This window comes from Cygnus olor, chromosome 6 (genome assembly GCF_009769625.2).
Source record: "Cygnus olor isolate bCygOlo1 chromosome 6, bCygOlo1.pri.v2, whole genome shotgun sequence".
Classification (NCBI taxonomy): domain Eukaryota; kingdom Metazoa; phylum Chordata; class Aves; order Anseriformes; family Anatidae; genus Cygnus; species Cygnus olor.
In genome coordinates this window covers 14,370,805-14,390,286 of record NC_049174.1, presented here as the reverse complement: position 1 = coordinate 14,390,286, position 19,482 = coordinate 14,370,805, and the positions used below count along the sequence as shown (strand labels likewise).

The 19,482-nt window shown below is 40.9% G+C and overlaps 1 protein-coding gene across 1 annotated transcript in view; it reads right to left on the bottom strand.

Annotated features, from left to right (window-relative positions):
* The window catches only part of RAPH1 (Ras association (RalGDS/AF-6) and pleckstrin homology domains 1), a 95,559-nt gene extending 79,290 nt beyond the window's left edge, over nucleotides 1–16,269 (bottom strand). The window contains 1 exon segment of the mRNA XM_040560882.1: nucleotides 15,951–16,269. The gene's annotated coding sequence lies outside the window, so the exon portion shown is untranslated.
* Nucleotides 16,270–19,482: the final 3,213 nt, after the last annotated feature.

The following is a 19,482-nucleotide window of genomic DNA, read 5'->3' as shown; positions in this document are numbered from 1 at the left end:
CTAATATATAATTCTATTCATTATGTACGCTTATTTATGAATAACTTCTGCCATGGACCACATTCAGACCATAAAGGAATGCTGCATTTGCTTGTGCCATGTATGTCTGTTTCCTTGAGCAGGAAGGGAACAATGAAATGAAACAAAGCCACTTCTTTGGAGGTCCTGAAATCTACACAGCTGCATACTTCATCTATCTTCACACTTCAGAATTAAAGATGTCATTCCATTTAAAGAATGATGTACTTACTACAGCTCTTGCTATTAACCACCATCCATCCAGGTGAAGGTACCTCACCTTGTTAGCTTACATCAGAGCAGGTAGGTCTCTTGACTAACACCAGAGGATGCAGAGAGATGGCTGGAGAGCACAGCTGTGCACCTAGAAATGCAGCTCTTTCATAAGAGAACCCTTGAAATTAACCTGCCCTCTCAACAGTAAAATTAGACATAACACAAAGAACTTCTTAAAAGAATGAAAATTAGAACAAGGTAGAACTTCAGCTTTTCAAATAATATGACACATCAGTAAAACCAATAAACATAATGAGATCTAGTATTAAAAGGAGCATTCTAACTCAAATTACTTCCAGAACATGATCAGCACTTTTTGATTTTAAGCAGAACAACCAAGAACAATTTCATCATTGCTTTTCAGGAAGACTTTTAGCGTGGCACAAGCACTGGTATATAGCTGGACTTTGGATGGAAATGTTTCATGAGGAAAATGGATTTTCACATGACAGCCTGACAAAACACAACTTGAATGGTTCTAAGTATAAATGAGGGAAGTTAATTTTAGAACTTCAAAATAAATTAATAAAGGAAATAACAGGCCGCTTGACAACATACAATTCATAGCATGTGAATTTTCATAGTACATGGCTGTATCAAGAGAGGAATGAGAAATTAAATTACATTATTTGTCACTCAGTGGCTGAAAGGATTTTACATAATTCAAAACAGTTTTTAAACAGGTGAAGTTTAACAATTACATAAAAAATACCCACCACCACCTGAGATATATATATAGGTTTAATAACCTCTGAACAGCTCTGACTCATCTTCTCTCTATATACTTTTGTATAAAAATGGAACATAATGCCAAACAGATTTTGCAGTCTGGGGTGGGACAAAACTAAACAGACTTAAATCAGGTCAAGGACAATGGAAACATAATAAAGTACAAAAGAAAAGTTTAGAAAAATACCCTATGCCTGTTGATATCACTGTGTATTTCAGATGCCACATGCAAACTAACCTCAGTACATAAATTTTTTAAAAAGCCTAATTGACAGTGTCATGCCTAAAAAAAAAAGAGATCATCAGTTTCTAGGTCATGCAATATAAGAATTAGATGAAAGATAAGAATAATGCATTTAAAGATTACACATATTACTAACAAAATTTTTCTTAAACTATTTTTCCCATTTTGAGTTCTAAAAAGTATTCAAAACTGTAGAAGTGACTAATCCCAACCACTTCACTTTGACATGAGAGATGTCTCATGCAAATCTCCCATTAAGTATGAACACATCATCATATCTGTGCTGGGTTTGGCTGGGATAGAGTTAATTTTCCCTGCAGCGGCCCACAGAGTGCTGTGCTCTGCACTCACAGCTAGAACAGCCCTGGTATCACACCACTGTTGTGTCTATTGCTGAGCAGTGCTGGCACAGCACCAAGACCCCCTCCAAAACCCCAAAGCCAGCAGGCTGGGGGTGGGCAAGAGCTGGGGAGGGAACCTCACTGGGGCAGCTGACCTAAACCGACTGAAGGGATATTCCGTACTGTGTGGTGTCACACTCCACAATAAAAGGTGGGGAAGGGGAAAGAGACGGGGGGACTCTCATTACGAAGACGTCTGTCCTCCCAAACAGTTGCTATGTATATCGAGGCCCTGCTTCCCAGGACATGGCTGATCACTTCTTGATGGGAAGTAGAGAGTAATTTCCCCCCCCCCCCCCCACTTTGTGCTTCCGCGCAGCCTTTGCTTGTTTTCCCCCTCCCCAACTTCCTTTTCTCTTTAATTAAATTATCCTTACCTCAACCTGCAAGCCTTTTTTTTTTTTTCTTTCCTCTTTTTATTCCAGCATACTTTCTTTTCCCCCTCTTCTTCTGAGGAGGGGGAGTGAGAGTGTGGTTGTGGTGTAGTTCAGCTGCCCAGCAGGGTAAAACCACCACCATATCCCTCTCATAATCAACTACTGAAAGGAGCCAGAAGACTTCTGCTTCCATCATAAGAAAAAGGTTAAGACGAAACTATCTTCAAGGTGCAGCAAACAATCCAATAAATTTGTACATGCACTGTCAGAAAATCTACATCTCTACGTAGACCTTTTGATTCATGTAAAGCTAGTTAGCCTTCATTTTCCAAGAGGAAGTGACAGCAGAAGGAAGAAAAACAGTATTAAAAAGTTAAGAAACATTAGAATAGTTTATTCTGGATTGGATGACATTACACACATTCAAAGGATAGTATGACATTTAATTTTACAAGTCAAAGACCGGAAGGAAAACCTCAAAAAAATATATTTTTAAGAAAAGGGAGAAAACAAAAATAACTTGAGACTCCCTGTTCTTTCAAGTAAATTAAAACAAATGGGAAAAAGTCACCTTCTGTAGGAAAAGGAAAAACAAGCCCAGAAGTCAGTGGAATAAAGTTTGGAAAGATTTCGACACACTGGTGTTGTTGCAGCGCTAAACACAGCTGGTCACATGCACCAAGGATGGATTCCTAGTACTCACTGCTATCGCTTTTTAGCAGCATCTGTATTAGGGTCAGAAAGGAGAACAAGAGAATATAATTCTCCTTATAAAAGGAGAATTATGTTTTCTTCACTACAGATCATAGTGGGATGCATTCACACTAGTGTACTTTTGGCACATCTGGCAATAAAAAGCACCAGGCAAAAGATAGGTACATAGTAGTATCAACATAAACCATTTCTAATAGTCCTCAAATATTTCAGTCTCAAAAGTCTTGAGAATGTTTCCGCAGAACATTAATTTTAAAAAGGAAGAAAGATTACTTGTACACAAGGTAGGTTTTAAATTGGCTGGGTGAAGCCTAAGCAACTTCTATTCTCATACAGCTAGATTTGGCATTCTGTTCAAAGTGCTCTCATGCATTTGGCAAAATGCTGCTACACAAGCCGAAGGATGATACCTACAAATAGAATAAATAAGGAAGAAACTACATAGGCACTTATTCCATCATATCAGAAGTCTTACAATCAATTCAGTTTTACTGAACTTAACGGAAAAGTGAAGATACGAATCACGTTACTTCGCTCTCTTTTCATTGTTCACCAGTATTATAAAATCTTAACCTCACATTCTGGTATTGCCTTAAGATACAGCAGTGTAGCAGCTTGACAAAACTGTCATCAGTGCAAGTCAGTATAACCACTCCTTCAATGACTGGTCATCAAGGTGTACAAAAGCATTTTAGTCAAGAAGCTAGCCAAAACTCATGATTGACTGGAGGTAGCTAGAACTAGCAGCAGAGAATGACTCAATGCCTAGGTGCAGTAAGCTGACAGCACCGCTGCAACTCAAGTTAAGAGCTGCCCGCAGACCTCAGGTACTAAGGGAACTGACTGGCTGTGGTCCCATGGCAGCACTGCTGAGAACTACCAGGAATCCATGCCTGGCAGCACTATTTCTGTATCACTGTCGCTACCCATACAGTGCAACCATTTACGGGATATCTGCAGATGATACAGCTCAATCACAAGCCAGAGAGCACCCCACAACAAGTTGCACCAGTTCTACTAAGAAGGAAAGCAAAAAGGCAGGACCTAGCAGCTGCAGCTGGGAACTTCAGGCTCCAGTATTTGAGAAACAGGTCTAAAATTAAGATCTGTCTCATATGTATACTAAAACAACAACTAGGTCCATCATTCTGCAGCCTAAGGCTGCAAGTTTCTAACTCAAGAAGACTCTGTGCCCAAATCAATATTATTTAGAATACTTTCTGCATCACCAAGGGAAAATACAGGATTAGACAAAACATTTCTCAAAGCATTTACAGCTTAATGTTACTGGTAGGAAATGCTCATCACACAATCCAAAGTTTAGTACAGAAGATACTTGCTCCTTTCACAGGCAAAAGTTTCCACTAAGGAAAACTACAGATGCAGTTCAAAATCTGGTTTCATATTCTTAATTTGGGGTGTTACTATTAAACAATACTACCTATCTTATTATCAAACTCAATGACAGCAGCTACTTAAGAGTAAACGTGGGTAAACTAGCAAAGGATTGTCAGCCAATTATTAACTGCATGCACGTCACAAAAAGTACTCCTATTTCAGACAATATATCATATCCATTGAGGGAAGGTTTTCAACCCACATAGTAATGCATAACCTTAATGTTTTAAAGGTAGAATGCTTCAAAGAAAACCTGATATGCCTCATCTCAAACAAGGTACCAGTGATTTCATCTTTCATAAAGAAATGCCTGTTAAAAAAAAAGGAATGTATCCTAAGGGCTTGTTTATTTCTGGTTTGTACTCTTCATCTGAAGTCACAACCTTCTCTCAGAGGAAAACAACTAAAAGAACAATACATTTGTGTAATCATCCACAGCTGTCCATGCTAACTAGTAAGGTTACTTCCAACATTATATCCTTCCAGCTCCATTAAACCTGAGCTTATATTTTAAAACATGCAAGCAAGTCACAGGAAACAAGTTCTCAGACCTTCTTCAATTCTTGTGCATCATCTAAAGAATTTCTTCTGAGAACACACACACACACACAACACAGAACTAACAGCTAATAGTACTATTCAACCCCCCTTACGTGCATTTTGTTTGCATGCAAACTTCAGCCCAAATGAGAAAAGGAGCTGTGAACAGAAAGAAAAGCATTTTTCCACCTATCCAGTTTCAAATCGAGGAGCATTACAGAGGCAAACATCCTAAGACTGATACCCAAGAAGACCAGAGCTACACACAGAACACTGGAAACCACCAGCTGTCTACAACTCAAAGAGAACTGGAAAATTGTATAAAGAAAAAAGTATGGATGTAATGAGAGGGAGCAGAGTGTGGTTCAAAGACGGCAAGGACAGCATTTAATCCACAATATAATGCTTCCTCTGTGGCAGACCTAACTTCCTCTTTTTAAGTAATGCCCTGTTCCTCAAGACACTAAAAAAGATTAGCAATACACAGAAGGCACAAATCAATTATTTACAGAATGCACAGTCATAGGTATCATTTCAGTGCATAGCTTACTCATTTTTGAAGGAAAAAGATCAGAGTTAGCTGCAAACAGTTTTTCTGAATACATTCTTATAGGTCACATTAAGCATAGTGGCAAGAAAAATATGAAGACTACACAGCTCTCTATCTGTATCCATTAAATTCTCAATTCATTAAGTATCAGGCTACTGCATACACAGCTAATGACAAGAAAATCGTCATTATTTACTGCTGCTAATACACAAGCCTCAAACCAAATGTTCAAACTAGTTCCACGTACACAGACAATTCTGGATGCACACAGGACCAGACCACTGCTACCCTCCCTTCTCCCCACCCCAGGGAAACGTTGCTGCTAACATTATAGAGGCAAGCAGAACTTTGAAAGTTAGGAAAGAAATGCCAAGTAAACTAAGGGCTTCTTTTACTCACCTTAAATTCCCCCATGAGAGGTCATCTTTAGCTGAATAGATGACTCCATCACGGCACTAACAGCCATAATGAGTAGCGTCAGGCAAAATTTTTCATTTTCTTTCCAAAAAGTGACCTAATCTTTTAACTTTTTAACTGGTTAACCACCTACATATTCCAAATTTTATATGTACTTAATCATACTTTAAAAAACAAAACAAAAAAGGAAACAAGAAGCCTTATTTTTTGAATATATGCTAATTCCGTATTACTGTCAATCATACCGCCTGAACCTTGCTTAAGTACCAACATTTTAAGGAAAGCAACCCTGCAAAAGTCATTTTAGGAATGAAGAAGCAGCTGCCAAATCTGCTAGCAGGCTATGCCTTCTCAACTCCTGTGGCACAGCACAGCGAATGCATGTTCAGTTGTAAAACCAAGTATTTAAATCCATACTGGAAGGCAAAAAGAATGCAGACAACATAAGGTCAGCTGTGATTTTTAACATTTTCATGAGAGCACAACTGGCCATTTATCTTGCCTTCCAACTCACTCAAAGCAGCAAAAATAAAGATTTAGGCACTATCAACTCGAATGATGGTCTACACAAGACATACCAAGGTCTCCTAACATTGTATCATGTTTAATCAGATCGTTTATGTAGAAATACTGTTGTCAAATGCTCACAGCCTGTCAACAGCTGTATCCAAGAGAATTCCATACTAAATGGATCTTAGAAAGTTAATAAAAAAGTATTGGTAAGACACCTCTTTAAAGCTCACTTTCTATTGTTCTACAAACACTGGAGTCCAATTGTGTTACTGGTTTGGGGTTCACTTCTTGCTTCCTCAAACGCTAATGCACCTTTTACTTTACAAAGATGTGTCTAGCCCATGGTCACAGTACAGAGCAACATAATGATTCATACACACATGTTAAAATGAGAAAGATCAGATCACACCATCAGATGGTACTATGGATATGAGGAATAATTTCAGACGTTACAGATGATACAGTAATGTGCCTCAGGTACTGTACTCAGATCAGTCTTTAGGCTAGAAAGCAAGCAATAGCAGTTAAACTCTTTCCATGACAGTGGGAGTAAACATCTTGTATATTAAATGAAAATAATCATAGAATCATAGAATATCCCGAGTTGAAAGGGACCCACCAGGATCATCTAGTCCAACTCCTGGCACCACACAGGTCTACCCAAAAATTCAGACCTTGTGACTAAGTGCGCAGTCCAAACACTTATTAAACTCCGACAGGCTTGGTGCCGTGACTATGTCCCCGGGGAGCCTGTTCCAGTGCACAACAACCCTCTCAGTGAAGAACCTCTTCCTGATGTCTAGCCTGAACCTCCTACCTCTTCGTTATGCTCGCTCATTCTGCCTGACAATCTCTCTTTCACAAAGGACAAACCAACCTAATATTCTTTTGAAAGCTCTAGGCACAGAAAAAAAGACAAAATCACTCCCCAGTCTTCTGAGACTGACAGTCTATCCAAGCTAACATCCTATATAACAGCGGTAAATATTGCCCAGTGCTTCAGAAGGATGAAAATTGAATGACCCATCTTTTCAAAAAGAGATGCCCAAGTCATCACATTTCAGAAATGAAACACCACTGAAAGTTGAAAGTGCACAATCCGAAAAAAAAATTGTTTGCTCTATACTGGACTTTCAACCCTACAACGAGCACTAGTCATTCCAGGAATATTCCATTTCAGCTGATAAAAGATAATTTAGGAGCTGTCATTACAATGCAGCAGTAAGTCATTCCAAGGGGGTTTTGTTTGTTTTTGAGAAGCTTTCTGACTTTTTTGCACAGATTAAGACTAAATAGGAATAATATCACAATAGGTTTCGTTTAAGCCAATCAGAAGCATTTGAATGGATTTTTGTTGTTTTCAATTTTCATTTCAATTTTAAGAATAAACTCTGATTTTCCCTAACTAGGATAGCAAGCACAAAAGCTTAAGCTAGATGATGCACTATCAATAGCAGTTTAGGTAATATAAGGCAGTCTTCAAAAAGACACTGCATGTTTCACTTTAAGAACTGCGATGCGAATATGTGGTTCCTCCTAAGAATTTCATTCATTTCCCCATTGCTTTGATTTTCCGCTCTGCCAGCTGCTAGAAGGAAAGACAACATTCATACTTCTTTCTCTGTGGCCCTCTTTCTCCTTCCATGTCACTGCTGAAAATGAGACTTCACTTCTGCTACGCACCTCCTAGAGAATCTGTGAGCTCTCTAACCCCGAACAACAAAACATTTCATTAGGAAAACAATTTCTTTCCTCCCTACCTAGACAAGAATATATTGTTGGTACTCACATGAATCTGACAAACAGCCTTTCAGTTTCACAGAACTTATCATAAGATATCACTAAGTTACTTATTGATAGACAAACCTGAGTAAAGGTGAAACAAAAAGTGATCCTTCTGTTCCCCAACTAGACAGTTGTTTTCCTTACCTGTGACATGCTCAGAGACAGCCAAAGCAACTGACAAGTTTAAGTCAGTATTAGTACTCTGCAGTTACTAGTGAATGAAAACTACTAGCCTTTTTTTTTTTTGCTGTTGCCTAAATAAAACACCACTATTTAATAGCTAAAATTGCTTTTCTTAAGCCATCAGAAACAACTACTACAATCCAAACCACCAGAAAAAAATTAAATGCTCTATTAAACACATTTGTTTAAGTCTTTAGTCACCTGTGAACAAGAATGATTGTAGGCACCTGGGAAGTCCAAACTTGCATTAGTATAGTAAAAGTAAAGATTCCAACAACTGTTAACTCAACTTTAGAGGGTGCAACAAGATCACAGCGATCTTTCTGCTAGTAAGCAAGAAACAAAACGCCTAAAAAAAAAGAGCTTGGAATTCTTGGCTTCTGGCACAGAATCAAAAATCCCATGCAAGATGCCTCATCACTATATAGGCACGAACCAAGCAAGTCAGTATGAAATCCAAAACAACCATACATGAACAGGAAACTGCCTAGGAATAGCCAACACCGTAATACCAAATACTGAGGCTCTATTTTAGAGGTGCAGCCCATCAGCAACGTGCCTTACAGAGAACAACCAGGAGGAACCACCCTGAGCAGTGAACCCTGTCCTTGCTTCTGAAGGAAGCTAGAATCGATACGCCAATTATTTCACATACAGCATCTTGTCCTTTAACCACTGGTAGGGTGTCTTAACTAACAAGCTTCCCATGCCAATTTTACCTTTGAAAGGTTATTGCTAAACTGCAGAAATTAGCTTAATTCATGAGATGTTTGAAAACAGCCTGAAAACTTATTGTTTCCAATATTCATTTAGAATCCACCTCAGTTTTGTAAATCAGCTTTCACAAAACAAGCGTAGGTAACATTTGTCATCTGGATGTGCAAATGAATTCATTTATGAAATCATGGTGCATTATTATTTTCTACAAATGATTCTGGAGCTCTGGACAGATGCCTTTTAATGCTCTTAAGATGCAAACAGCAGCCTGGAGTTTGTCATTATTTTTAAAAATGCGTTTACATCCCAGGCTTAAGAGAACCACTCATTTTGCTAGAGTATATAAACATGGTCTAGAAAGATATATACAAGGATGTAGCTTCTCTTCCTCTCTCAACAGCTCCCCTGTTAATTTCTATCTTTTACTACAGCTGATCACCCCTCCAGTTGTACCAGTCTGGCATGTTGTGTATCACGTTGTAAAGCGGGTTACAGAACTTCTGTGGAATTAATCTCCCCAGTCTCTTTTTAGAAGGATACTTTGAATGCAGAACAGTTTAGTGGTCACTAGAGCTAGGTAACATCTAAATACATTTCAGCCAGGAAAAGCAGAAGAAAAAAAAATGATCTCTAATTTTAACTGCTTCTCTTTAGCTCTATTAATACCATTTCATTATGTGACCTGCTAGAAAAACAATGAGTGGAAGATAAAATTCTCAAGACTGGGTCAGCACCATCAGGGATGCAAGCAGGGAGAACTGCAAAGCTGAGGCTATCCCTGGTGTAACAAATGCACCTGTATAAAGATTAATGTTTGGAAATTTTTAAATACTGAACAAAGCGACATTCCTTCCTCTCCAAAAAATACGTAGATTTGTTTTGCTAACGCTATCTTCTTCAGCCCCTATAACAAAACCTATCAGTGACATCTCATCGTGAAAAGATGGACTGATGGAAAACCCACAAGCATGCACCCAAGTGGTTCCTTCTGAACGTTTGTCTTTTTACTAACAGTATATTGCAAAGATCAGCTACTTCACAGAGCTAAGGATAAAAGTAACACTACACGTCTAAAAGCTCTTTGACAGGGAGGAAAATCTGTCAAACAGTTTCAGTATGTTTTATCAACAGTTAAACTAATCAAGCAGGCATTTTGAACAAAGGGGTATTTTATCGTAACAGTCAATGGAAAGACTGAAAAGAAATACAGAAACATTAAAGAAAATTTACAGAATGTTTTCAGCACTGATTAAAACAACATGATTGGGGCAAAACTGTCTTACCACCATCTGAATGTTCCAAAAGAACAAAATTCCATAACAGAAAAAAGAAGGAAAAAAATGTGAGTTCTATTTTGTAAAGGTAGCATATTTCACAGTATGGAGTAACTCACTCAACTTTTAAATGTTGAATAAACATTGAATAAACTTTTTAATGTTGAATAAAGCAAGCAATTTCGTAATACATATTGAAGAGATTTAACTGTGTCAATGATAGCAGAGTAAGAATTCAACTGTTTGAGACAGGATTATTTTATTATCAACCCTTAACATATTTTATTTGCACTTCTACCACTATTTAGCAACACAACCTTCACAATTCACTCTTACAAGCAGATGATGCAAATTTACCAGTTTCAAAAGAATAGCAATTAAGTCTTTCAAACAGTTTCAAAAAGATTTTTTTTAAATGATGAACATACACACTCCTTCAGAAAATGAAGAAGAAATCTGCAGTAGTTACTGAAGGTTCTGCAGAACTTCCTGGAGCAATCTGAAATTTTTCACAAATCACTGAGACACAGTGGCAGGATAGTAGAAGCACAAATTTTTTGCTTGACAACAGTTTCTAGCTTAAGGGAGCACTCTTACCAGCACTCTGTAACCAAGTTCAGACATTAAGACTAGAATGACATTGAATTAACTACTATTTCTATGCTAAAGACGGCTGTTCTTAAAGCACCAAGATTAAGTCTACACATATCATTGGAAAACAAGCAAGCTCCACTATGAGCTTTTCCTTAAGGAGCAAACTATTAAACTGTTCCTTCCTGCTGGAAAAGTCACTACGGCAACAACTAAAAAACACTACCAGAAGTAGAGGCATTGCACACCTCAACTCTGAGCACAGAGCAGTTACACTTGTTTTTAACCAACTACTAAGGACAGAAAGAAATGCCAGGAGTACTACAGGTCTTATAAAGCACAGCAAGTTGCTAAGTCTTTGGGGAGTGGGAGGGACGAGATGAGACAACCAAGCACTGGCAGTGGGAGAGGACCCTGTGCCATCCGCTGCCTTCAGCTCTCGCTAGCCCTGGAACAGCTCTTTCCGTCAGTCCCTATGCAACCGCTCCCAAAGCTGTCAAACGGTAGGAAGGATACAGGAGGCTGGGGGCAGATAAATCGGTACCTGTTTTATTTCATGTATTTTCCCACTTTGTATGTGCATTTGAGAGAACTGACAAGGTTCTGTTTAAGCTTTCAATGACTTCGTAAATAAAAGTGCAGTACTGACACAATTAATAAACTGATCAGAGCTGTAAAATTAGAGAGCATCATTACCCTTCTCACTTTTGTTTCTTTCTAATCCTTATCCAACAGAAACCAGCTTCTGTGCTGTAATAAACCGTAGGAAACAACAAGGTGACTTGGATCTATGTTAACACAGCTCGAGCAAAACAGCTCTCATCTAACACAGGAACACAACTTGCTGTTCCCAGCACCTACACTGCCAGAGTACTGGCCTCCCTGCAACAACAGGTCTGGAAGATTTCAGCAGAGTTCAAATGTGGTAGTTAGAACAATACAATACTAACATTTCAACAACAGATGATGCTTAAGACAATTTTTAAAAGACAAGAATGATCCTTATTCAATTTACCATTTGCCATTTGCCCTATTCAACATCAGCACACTTCTAGCAGCAACTTGAGCTCTTCAACAAATGAAAATATTTACTCAAAAAAATAGGTGTCATAACAGTCTGCTACTGTATATATGGTAATCCCTTCATCAGACTCTAAATAATATTTTCATATAAAAACTTACACTTTACAGCCTGCTTTCCTAAAAAGAAACACCAGAATCAATGAAGATTCAATCATCTTTCTGACTACAGCAGTTTAAATGCACATGGTAAGATTAGTAATACAGTAACAGGTAAAAATTCTCTTCTATGGCTAAAATTTTTTCAAAAGTATTTCTTTTTAGTAGCTCTAGAATTCCCAAGCTTCCCTCTGCCCCCTCCTTTTTTTCTCTCTCTCCCCACCTCTCGCATTAAGCCAATTCATTATTTAATAAAGTGGCAAAAAATAACTTCCCTGATATTTAACCTCAGGCCAATCTCACACACATGGTCTTCTTCCATTTAGTTCCTAACAAATTGAATGACAGTGCACAGAACAAGACATTTCAAGTGCTCACTCTTCATTAGCGAAGAAAAAAATGACCAAACTCAAGAAAAATACTATTTATGTAACACCTGATATAAAAGATTTTAACTAAAGACTGTCCTACCACATAATTAAAATTATTACTTAGGACAAAATTCAGAAGTGACTAACTCTTTGAAAATTCAAAAACTATCAGTGAATACACCTTGATGCAGTCACATAAAAAGTATGCTGAGGATACGTCTTATTCTTTATAAGATTTTTCAACTATGAGAATGATTATTTGCAACTTGTGTCAAAGAATCATATGTCTTTCTAGGAGACACTGGTATGCTGAGCTAAGTATTTATTACTACTTTCAAGCGTTCAGCTTTTGAAAATAGTATGCCATTTTCAATGAACACAGTTTTTAAGCAATAATAATGCTTACAGAGGAACAAGAAGAAACTTTAATACCTTGTTACTCAGATTAGCAATTATAATAGGTAATTACAGTGCAAGTTTCTCCACTGGCATTCCCTAACCTTGTAGACATTCCTAGAGATGGAAAGCATTCAAAGTACATACTCATCATCTGTGACAGAAAAATATTTTGAATAAAGGAACTGCTCAATAATACAATGTTATTTTTATAACAGCTACATTTTCTTAAACAAAATTAACAGGAGAGTTAGTTATACTACATGTAAAAATAGTGTAAATTTGACTACTCACCAGTTTGCTGACTTGTCTATGTAAACTTAAACCTTAGTCAGCAAGAAAATACCTTGGACTGCCCCCCCTTTTATAAAACTTGTTTATCTGATATTGCCTGATTCAGCCAAAAACCAACATGTTTTCTTCTAGTGAGTGCATGGAAAGGGTGTGAAACATCATGAAGTAAGCACCCAGTGCTTAGTTTATTGAGGGCTGAAATAAAAGTTGGACATTTTTTGCTCTGTTAAGTGCCCATAGCAAGTTCTAGATTTTATCAGCGGGATTCTCAATATGAACAGATGTTAATGGGAAGCTGTGAAGCACATTATTTCAATTCTCTTCTACTGGAAAATTCAGTAATAAAACTATTGCGGAACATACCAGAAAAGGCAGTGCAATTATTTTGCAACCTTTGGCTTCCTTTACCACACAACAGATTTGGATTTTTCTACTATTAAGACAGCCTACTGTTAAGATTATTTAAGGACTAGGATCTTCAGTGCTATTCTTCACACTATTTGGCTAACTGGCTACATCACTTGGATTTAACTCTGTCCCAGTTTGATAGATTCTGTTTTTTCCCCTCCAGTTGCTGAAAGACATTTTAAGAAGGAACATAAGTTGTACGAGCAGTAAAGATAAGACTAATACAGCATAAAGATGTTAAATATAGAGCACAAATAACCTTTTTCCTGGAAAAAAAAAGTTAGCTGATTTTTATTAAAAATCCTGATGCTGAAGGAAGAGACAAAAGAGCATGTTAATATTCCATGAAAAATGAAATAGAGAAGCAACACAATAGCTTCACAGCTGAAAAAAAATCAGCAGCTTGGGGATAGGAAGGAATGAGGAGATGCTCACATATGCGGATACTCAAAAGACTATTAGGACTCCCTCTTGAAAAATAAAGCCTCTTAAAATCAACCATACTGAACCATTACCTATAAAAGTTAACAAAGCTGTCTCGTACAGTCCTGTAAATCAACACGTCTTCTCTGTACCATGGTTTACCTTATTAAGGAAAGAGCAGGATATAATACACGGGAAGTTCAAAACAATTTACATCAATGCATTATTCCCCTAGAAAAAAAAACATATTTTAAATTCAAATCTGAAAGCAATGGTCTCAAGATATTATGCAAAGAGAGCTGATTCAAAATTATAAGAAAAGTCAGTGTCTCTTTTCACATTATTTTTAATAACCTTTTGAAAGATTAACAGCTGGTAAACTGCACTGCTTCCTTGAATTGCTGCTTCTCTCTTAGCAATACCTTTCTCTCTGTCATCCCATGCTGAGTCAGAGAAACACTGGCAGAAGAATCCTTCACTGCATATCATGAGTCTAAAAACCAAGCCATGTTACGGAATTATCTGAGAATAACATTTCTAGTAGGGCAATAAAAAAATTCCTTAGGCCACTTACCTCTCTGTTCTATAATAGAAAAATCCTCCCTAATGCAGAGCTCTGTAAAGTAATTGGAGTTTCACCCACTGAGACGAAAAACCACACATCAACTTAGGCACAGAGAAACAGCTCTGTATTCCACTAACCACCACACCCACCCAAGAAGGATATAAGCATATTATATGAAGATATAGACATATCCGTATTTCTTAGTGTTTAAAATATTCCCAGAACTGGAATTTATAATCTTTTTTTTTTTCCTTCAAGATGATTTAGGAAGTGATTTTTCTGTTCCTCTCTTTTTATAGGAAACTTCTTACCAGGGAAAAGCTGATTAAGCAGACAGTAAAACATGGAGGTTTGCTGTTTTAGATGCAGTAAGTGTTATCAGTAAGCATCTAAACTCATTTTTCTGCTCGATGTTGTTTTACAAGCTAATGTGTCCCTGTCTGGAGGATAAAGGAGCGAGTGGAAACAGATGAAAAGAGGCATTTATGGTTAAAATGGAGCTACACATAGGTATGATTCTTCAGTCCCAGGGAACAGTAGTTGCCCATTCCTCCGCCATGTGGATGGCAACCTAGAGGTAACAGCTGCATGAGACACTGCACTTGTTCCAAATTGAGTGCACCTGTACCCTCCGGTAGAAACGACACCACACATACTGCTGCTTTTTCCCTTCTGAACACCTGTGACTAGGTAGAAAACCATAAAACAACTGAAATACTAGTAAAAACGGCAAAATACAGAGACAGTACCTGAACACAGCAGGGACTATTTTCTGTCACATGAGAAAACAAACCCAAAAGAAATGAAATCTTCCAAAATGGACTGGTAAATTATTGGCTTCTTAAAACAGCGTTAATATAAGAGAAAAATAAGCATACCTATAGCAATTTTACGCAGGTCATATGACGCACATGTATACAGACACTCCTTCCCCTCCCACCGTCAATGACTTTCCAGGTACAATTAAATATATGTACATGTATGTATACACACACACACACCTCTGCTCATCGTGAAAACCAGCCCAGATACAGCTTTGCCTTGGAGACTCTTCACAACCCAGCCTGCCCTCACCAAGCTGTATAGCTAAAAAGCCTTAAAGACTCAGGTTTTAAACAAACCAACAACCCGCTCCCCCCCCACCCCCCCAAAAAAAAAACACACCAAAAACCAAACCCAAACCACCACGACCACAACCCCACAAGGCTGCAGCGACCAGCCCAGACGGCTCCCTCCCTCCCTCCCGCGCCCAGACGCGGGCTGAGCGCGTTCCGTGCTGCCGGTGGGTGACACCACGGCGCCCTGGCGATGCCCGTGCCGGGGACCCGCCTGCCTGCGGCTCCACAGGGTGGAGACTCACCCGGGCTGACATTGTCTGGATGCCACACACCGCAGCCCGCGCAGCCCCGGCTCGCTTCTCAGCCTATTCTGAGGGACGCTTCGTGCGGGAGGGCGCCCACATCCACCCACCCACCCCGGCCTCCCCCAGCCCTCGGCATTTACCCGCTTTGAGAAAACCCCCCGCCCGCCGGGCTGAGGGGCAGCAGCAGGAAGCGGCGCCCCCCCGCAAGGCGTTTCCCCGCTCACCTCGCCCTGGCTGCGGGGAAGCCCCCGGCGGGCAGCGGCGATCCCCGCGAGGCGGAGGGGCGAGGCGGCGGCACCGCGCTCCGCTCGCGCTCCGCCCGCAGCCCCCCGCGGCTGCTGCTGCTGCTGCTCCCGCTCCTCCCGCCGCCGACTAATGGTGGCCGCGGCTCCCGGCTCCCGCCGCCGCTCCCTTCCTTCCCCGCTGCTTGTTTCCGCCGGGCGCGGAACCGCCTCCGCCCGGCAGCCGCAGCACGTCCGCGCCGGACTCAGGCAGCGCCGCTCCCCACCCCGCCCCGCACGCCGCTCCCGGACCGCCGCTCCCCGCCGCTGCCGCCGCTCCGCGCTCCCCCCCCCGCCGCCCGACTTCCGGCGCGCGGAGGCCGCGCCTCGCCTCGCCCCGCCTCGCCGCCAGCGCCCGGGGGGCGACCGAGGCCCTCCCTGAGGCGGCGGCGGCGGCGGGCGCGGGAGTGACCGTTGGGCGGCGGGCGCGCGGGCGGCCGTTGGGCGGTTGGCGCGAGGGGGCGGCTGGCGCGCGGGGGACGGTTGGGCGGTTGGCGCCCAAGCACCGCGGGCGCGCGGGCAGCACAAGGAGCGGCCGGCGCGTGCCGTGCCCAGGCAGTTGCAGACCTGGCGCGGCCGCGCTGCCCTGTCACGTTCAGCGCCCCGGCAGCGCAGGAGCTGCACGGCCATCGAGCGTGCAAAGCTTCGCGCCCTCGGCTCGGGAATGGCAGCAAAAAGAGGCTGCGGCTGGCTCATGCAAGCTCTGCCTTTGGCGCGTGGAAGTGTTATTTTTGCATATCAAACTTGTTAATTTGCCCTGAGTCTAAGCAGACAGCGCAGTTAATTTAATGCAGGGCAGAAAGCAGAGCCAGACCATTTAAAGAGTGACACCGAGATTGGATCTATACACATCCCACAGAGCCACTACCCAATTACATACAGCAGTTACTGATGTAAAATCATCTCCCGGGCCAGGGAAATAGCACGTACCTGCCATAAATGTTGGATAAGGTTTTCAAAGTAGCACAGGGGATTTAGTCGTATATCTCCCAATAAAATTAGCACTTAATGAAATAATAAAAGTAGGCAAGCTTTTTGAATAGGCTAAAAGGTGTATCTGCTTCCAGAGAAGGAAGGATAAAATGGATCATTGTTTTTAACAGGGGCAATCATTCCATCATTATAGACCCTTCCTTCTTCCTAAAGGTTGTCTTATCAGTCTCAGTTTTAAGTATGGCTGAGCAGCATTGGCAGCTGAGCTTAACTTTGAACTCTTCAGAGGTTTTATTTTCTGTATTTAAATCATCCTGAATAAGAAAACATAAACTAGGTAGCCATTTGGATCATTGGACAGTCGGGGAATTTCCACAAAGGACACACCAGGCAGGTCAGGTAAAGGCTGGACTTAATAGAGTTCAAAATTAAAAACCAGACAAACACCTCCCATCTTGACTGATTTGTTGGACCAAAGAAACCCCAAAGTCTCCTGCAGTAGAAATTCCTCATTTTGGGGACTGTGTCCAGTTCTGGCCCCCGCAGTATGAGAGAGACCTGGCCATCCCAGTGAGAGCCCAACGGAGGTTCACCAAGATGGCCAAAGGAAAAGAGCACCTGTCCTGTGAGGAGAGCTGCGACTGTTCAGCCTGGAAAAGAGGAGGCTCGGGGGATCTTATCAATGTCTAGAAATACCTGATGGGAGGCTGCAAAGAGAACAGAGCCAGGCCCTCTTCAGTGGTGCTCAGCACCAGGACAAGAGGCAAGGGACACCAAATGGAACAAGAGGTTCCAGCTAAACTTCAGGAAGCACTTGTTCACGGTGTGAGTGACCAAGCACAGGAACAGGTTGCCCAGCAAGGCCACTCAAGAGGTGCCTTCCAGCCTCAACCGTTCTGTGATTCTGTGTGAAGACCGCCTGTGTCTGATTCAGACCCTATCAATCAAAACTATGTATGTATGTGCATGCACAGGTACATCTATATGCACATTAATGTCTTGCGCCTGTGACCCCTGCTATATACAGAATGTCTTGTGCCTGTGACCCCTGCTAGCCCTAAGAAGGAGAAAAAGTTTCCACCTGTTCTTAGATTTTTGCCAGCTAAAGTGTTCAGGGTACAAAATCATTTAAAACCTTTCTTGTGCACCAATAACTTGCTCGACCTATACTATATTTCTTGCTGCTCAGCCAGCAGTAATGGTGTTTCCAAACAGGAGTTATGATGAAGTATTATGGTATTTCTTAGCAACAGGTATAGCACCCATAGCCATTAACATAAATAATTCAGGTGATTCAGCCAGTACTTGAAAAATGTCTTCTCTCAGCTGTTACCTATTGTTCAGAGTAAACAAGAACACCTGAGAGAATTGGACATTGAAGCAACAGGTGCAATGGCAACAGAAGTCTGCAACAAGAGTGAAGGCTTGGACAGGAGCTTCTGGAGCTTCAAACCAGCCAGCACGATGCATAATCTGTTGCAGAAACTGCTCCCGTTCTAGATTATGGCCACTACTAGACTTTCTCAGGGCTACTGTCCTTTGTAGGATAGGCTGCTGCTATTTGTGTGGGAGCAAGTTCAAACAGAGGAGCTCTACAAACAAGCGAATATGAAAGCACCATTTTCTGAACTCATTTCATCAGAATAAATCAGGAAAACTTTTGACTAATACCAGCTAAAATACTCCTGATTTACAGTGGGATGGCAAGTCTGAATCCAAAGCACAGAATGGGCGTGAGTGAAAATACGACCACCTCTTCTCATGTACTTTCCCCTCATTGTGTTCCTGATAACTAGAGAAGTACACTCTTCCCATTTCCCAGGTGATGATTTTGAGCACAGAGTAAGCTACCTACAGCCAGAGAGGAAGTCTCTTTCAGAGCCAAGGTCAGCAATCAAATTCACTACGGACTCATCAACTGAGATTCTTTTTATGGGAATACCATGGTTGCCGTAACACAGATTAACAACCCATAGCATTCATCACTGTGAGCACTCCTTAGTGAAAAGTCAAACCATCCCATCACACATCTCAATAAACAAGCAGAGCTAACACATGGCAAGAAAACATTTCTTCTTGACCCTCAAAGCAATCAGCTTATGCTGCTGAAGCAGGAAGCTTGTTTGCTCCCTGCACTGTTTTAATCTAGCGCATGCAGCTGCAAATGTTGTCTTTGCTCACAAAGCTTCCTAAATCCTTTTTTAAATTCTACTTAACTCTTTGCCTTGATGACTGCCTATGGCAATTGGATTCCATAGATAGAAAATATACTGCACAAAATAATATTGAAAATGTATTCTGGAAGGTTTTGCTCTGTGATTTGGGATACAGAGGCTGCAATTAACTGACTGCACCAGGCACCTGATGAAGTTTCATCTTACATGAAGTTCCCTTTTCCTCCATGATTTCTATTACCCTGCGTTACTCTTTATTCTGCACAGCTGACTTACTGGTTCCTTTTTAGGTCCTCCGAGGAAAATACTGGCCCTCACAAATGTATTTGAACACCTATGCAGCCATGCATGTAAATATAGGGAAGCAA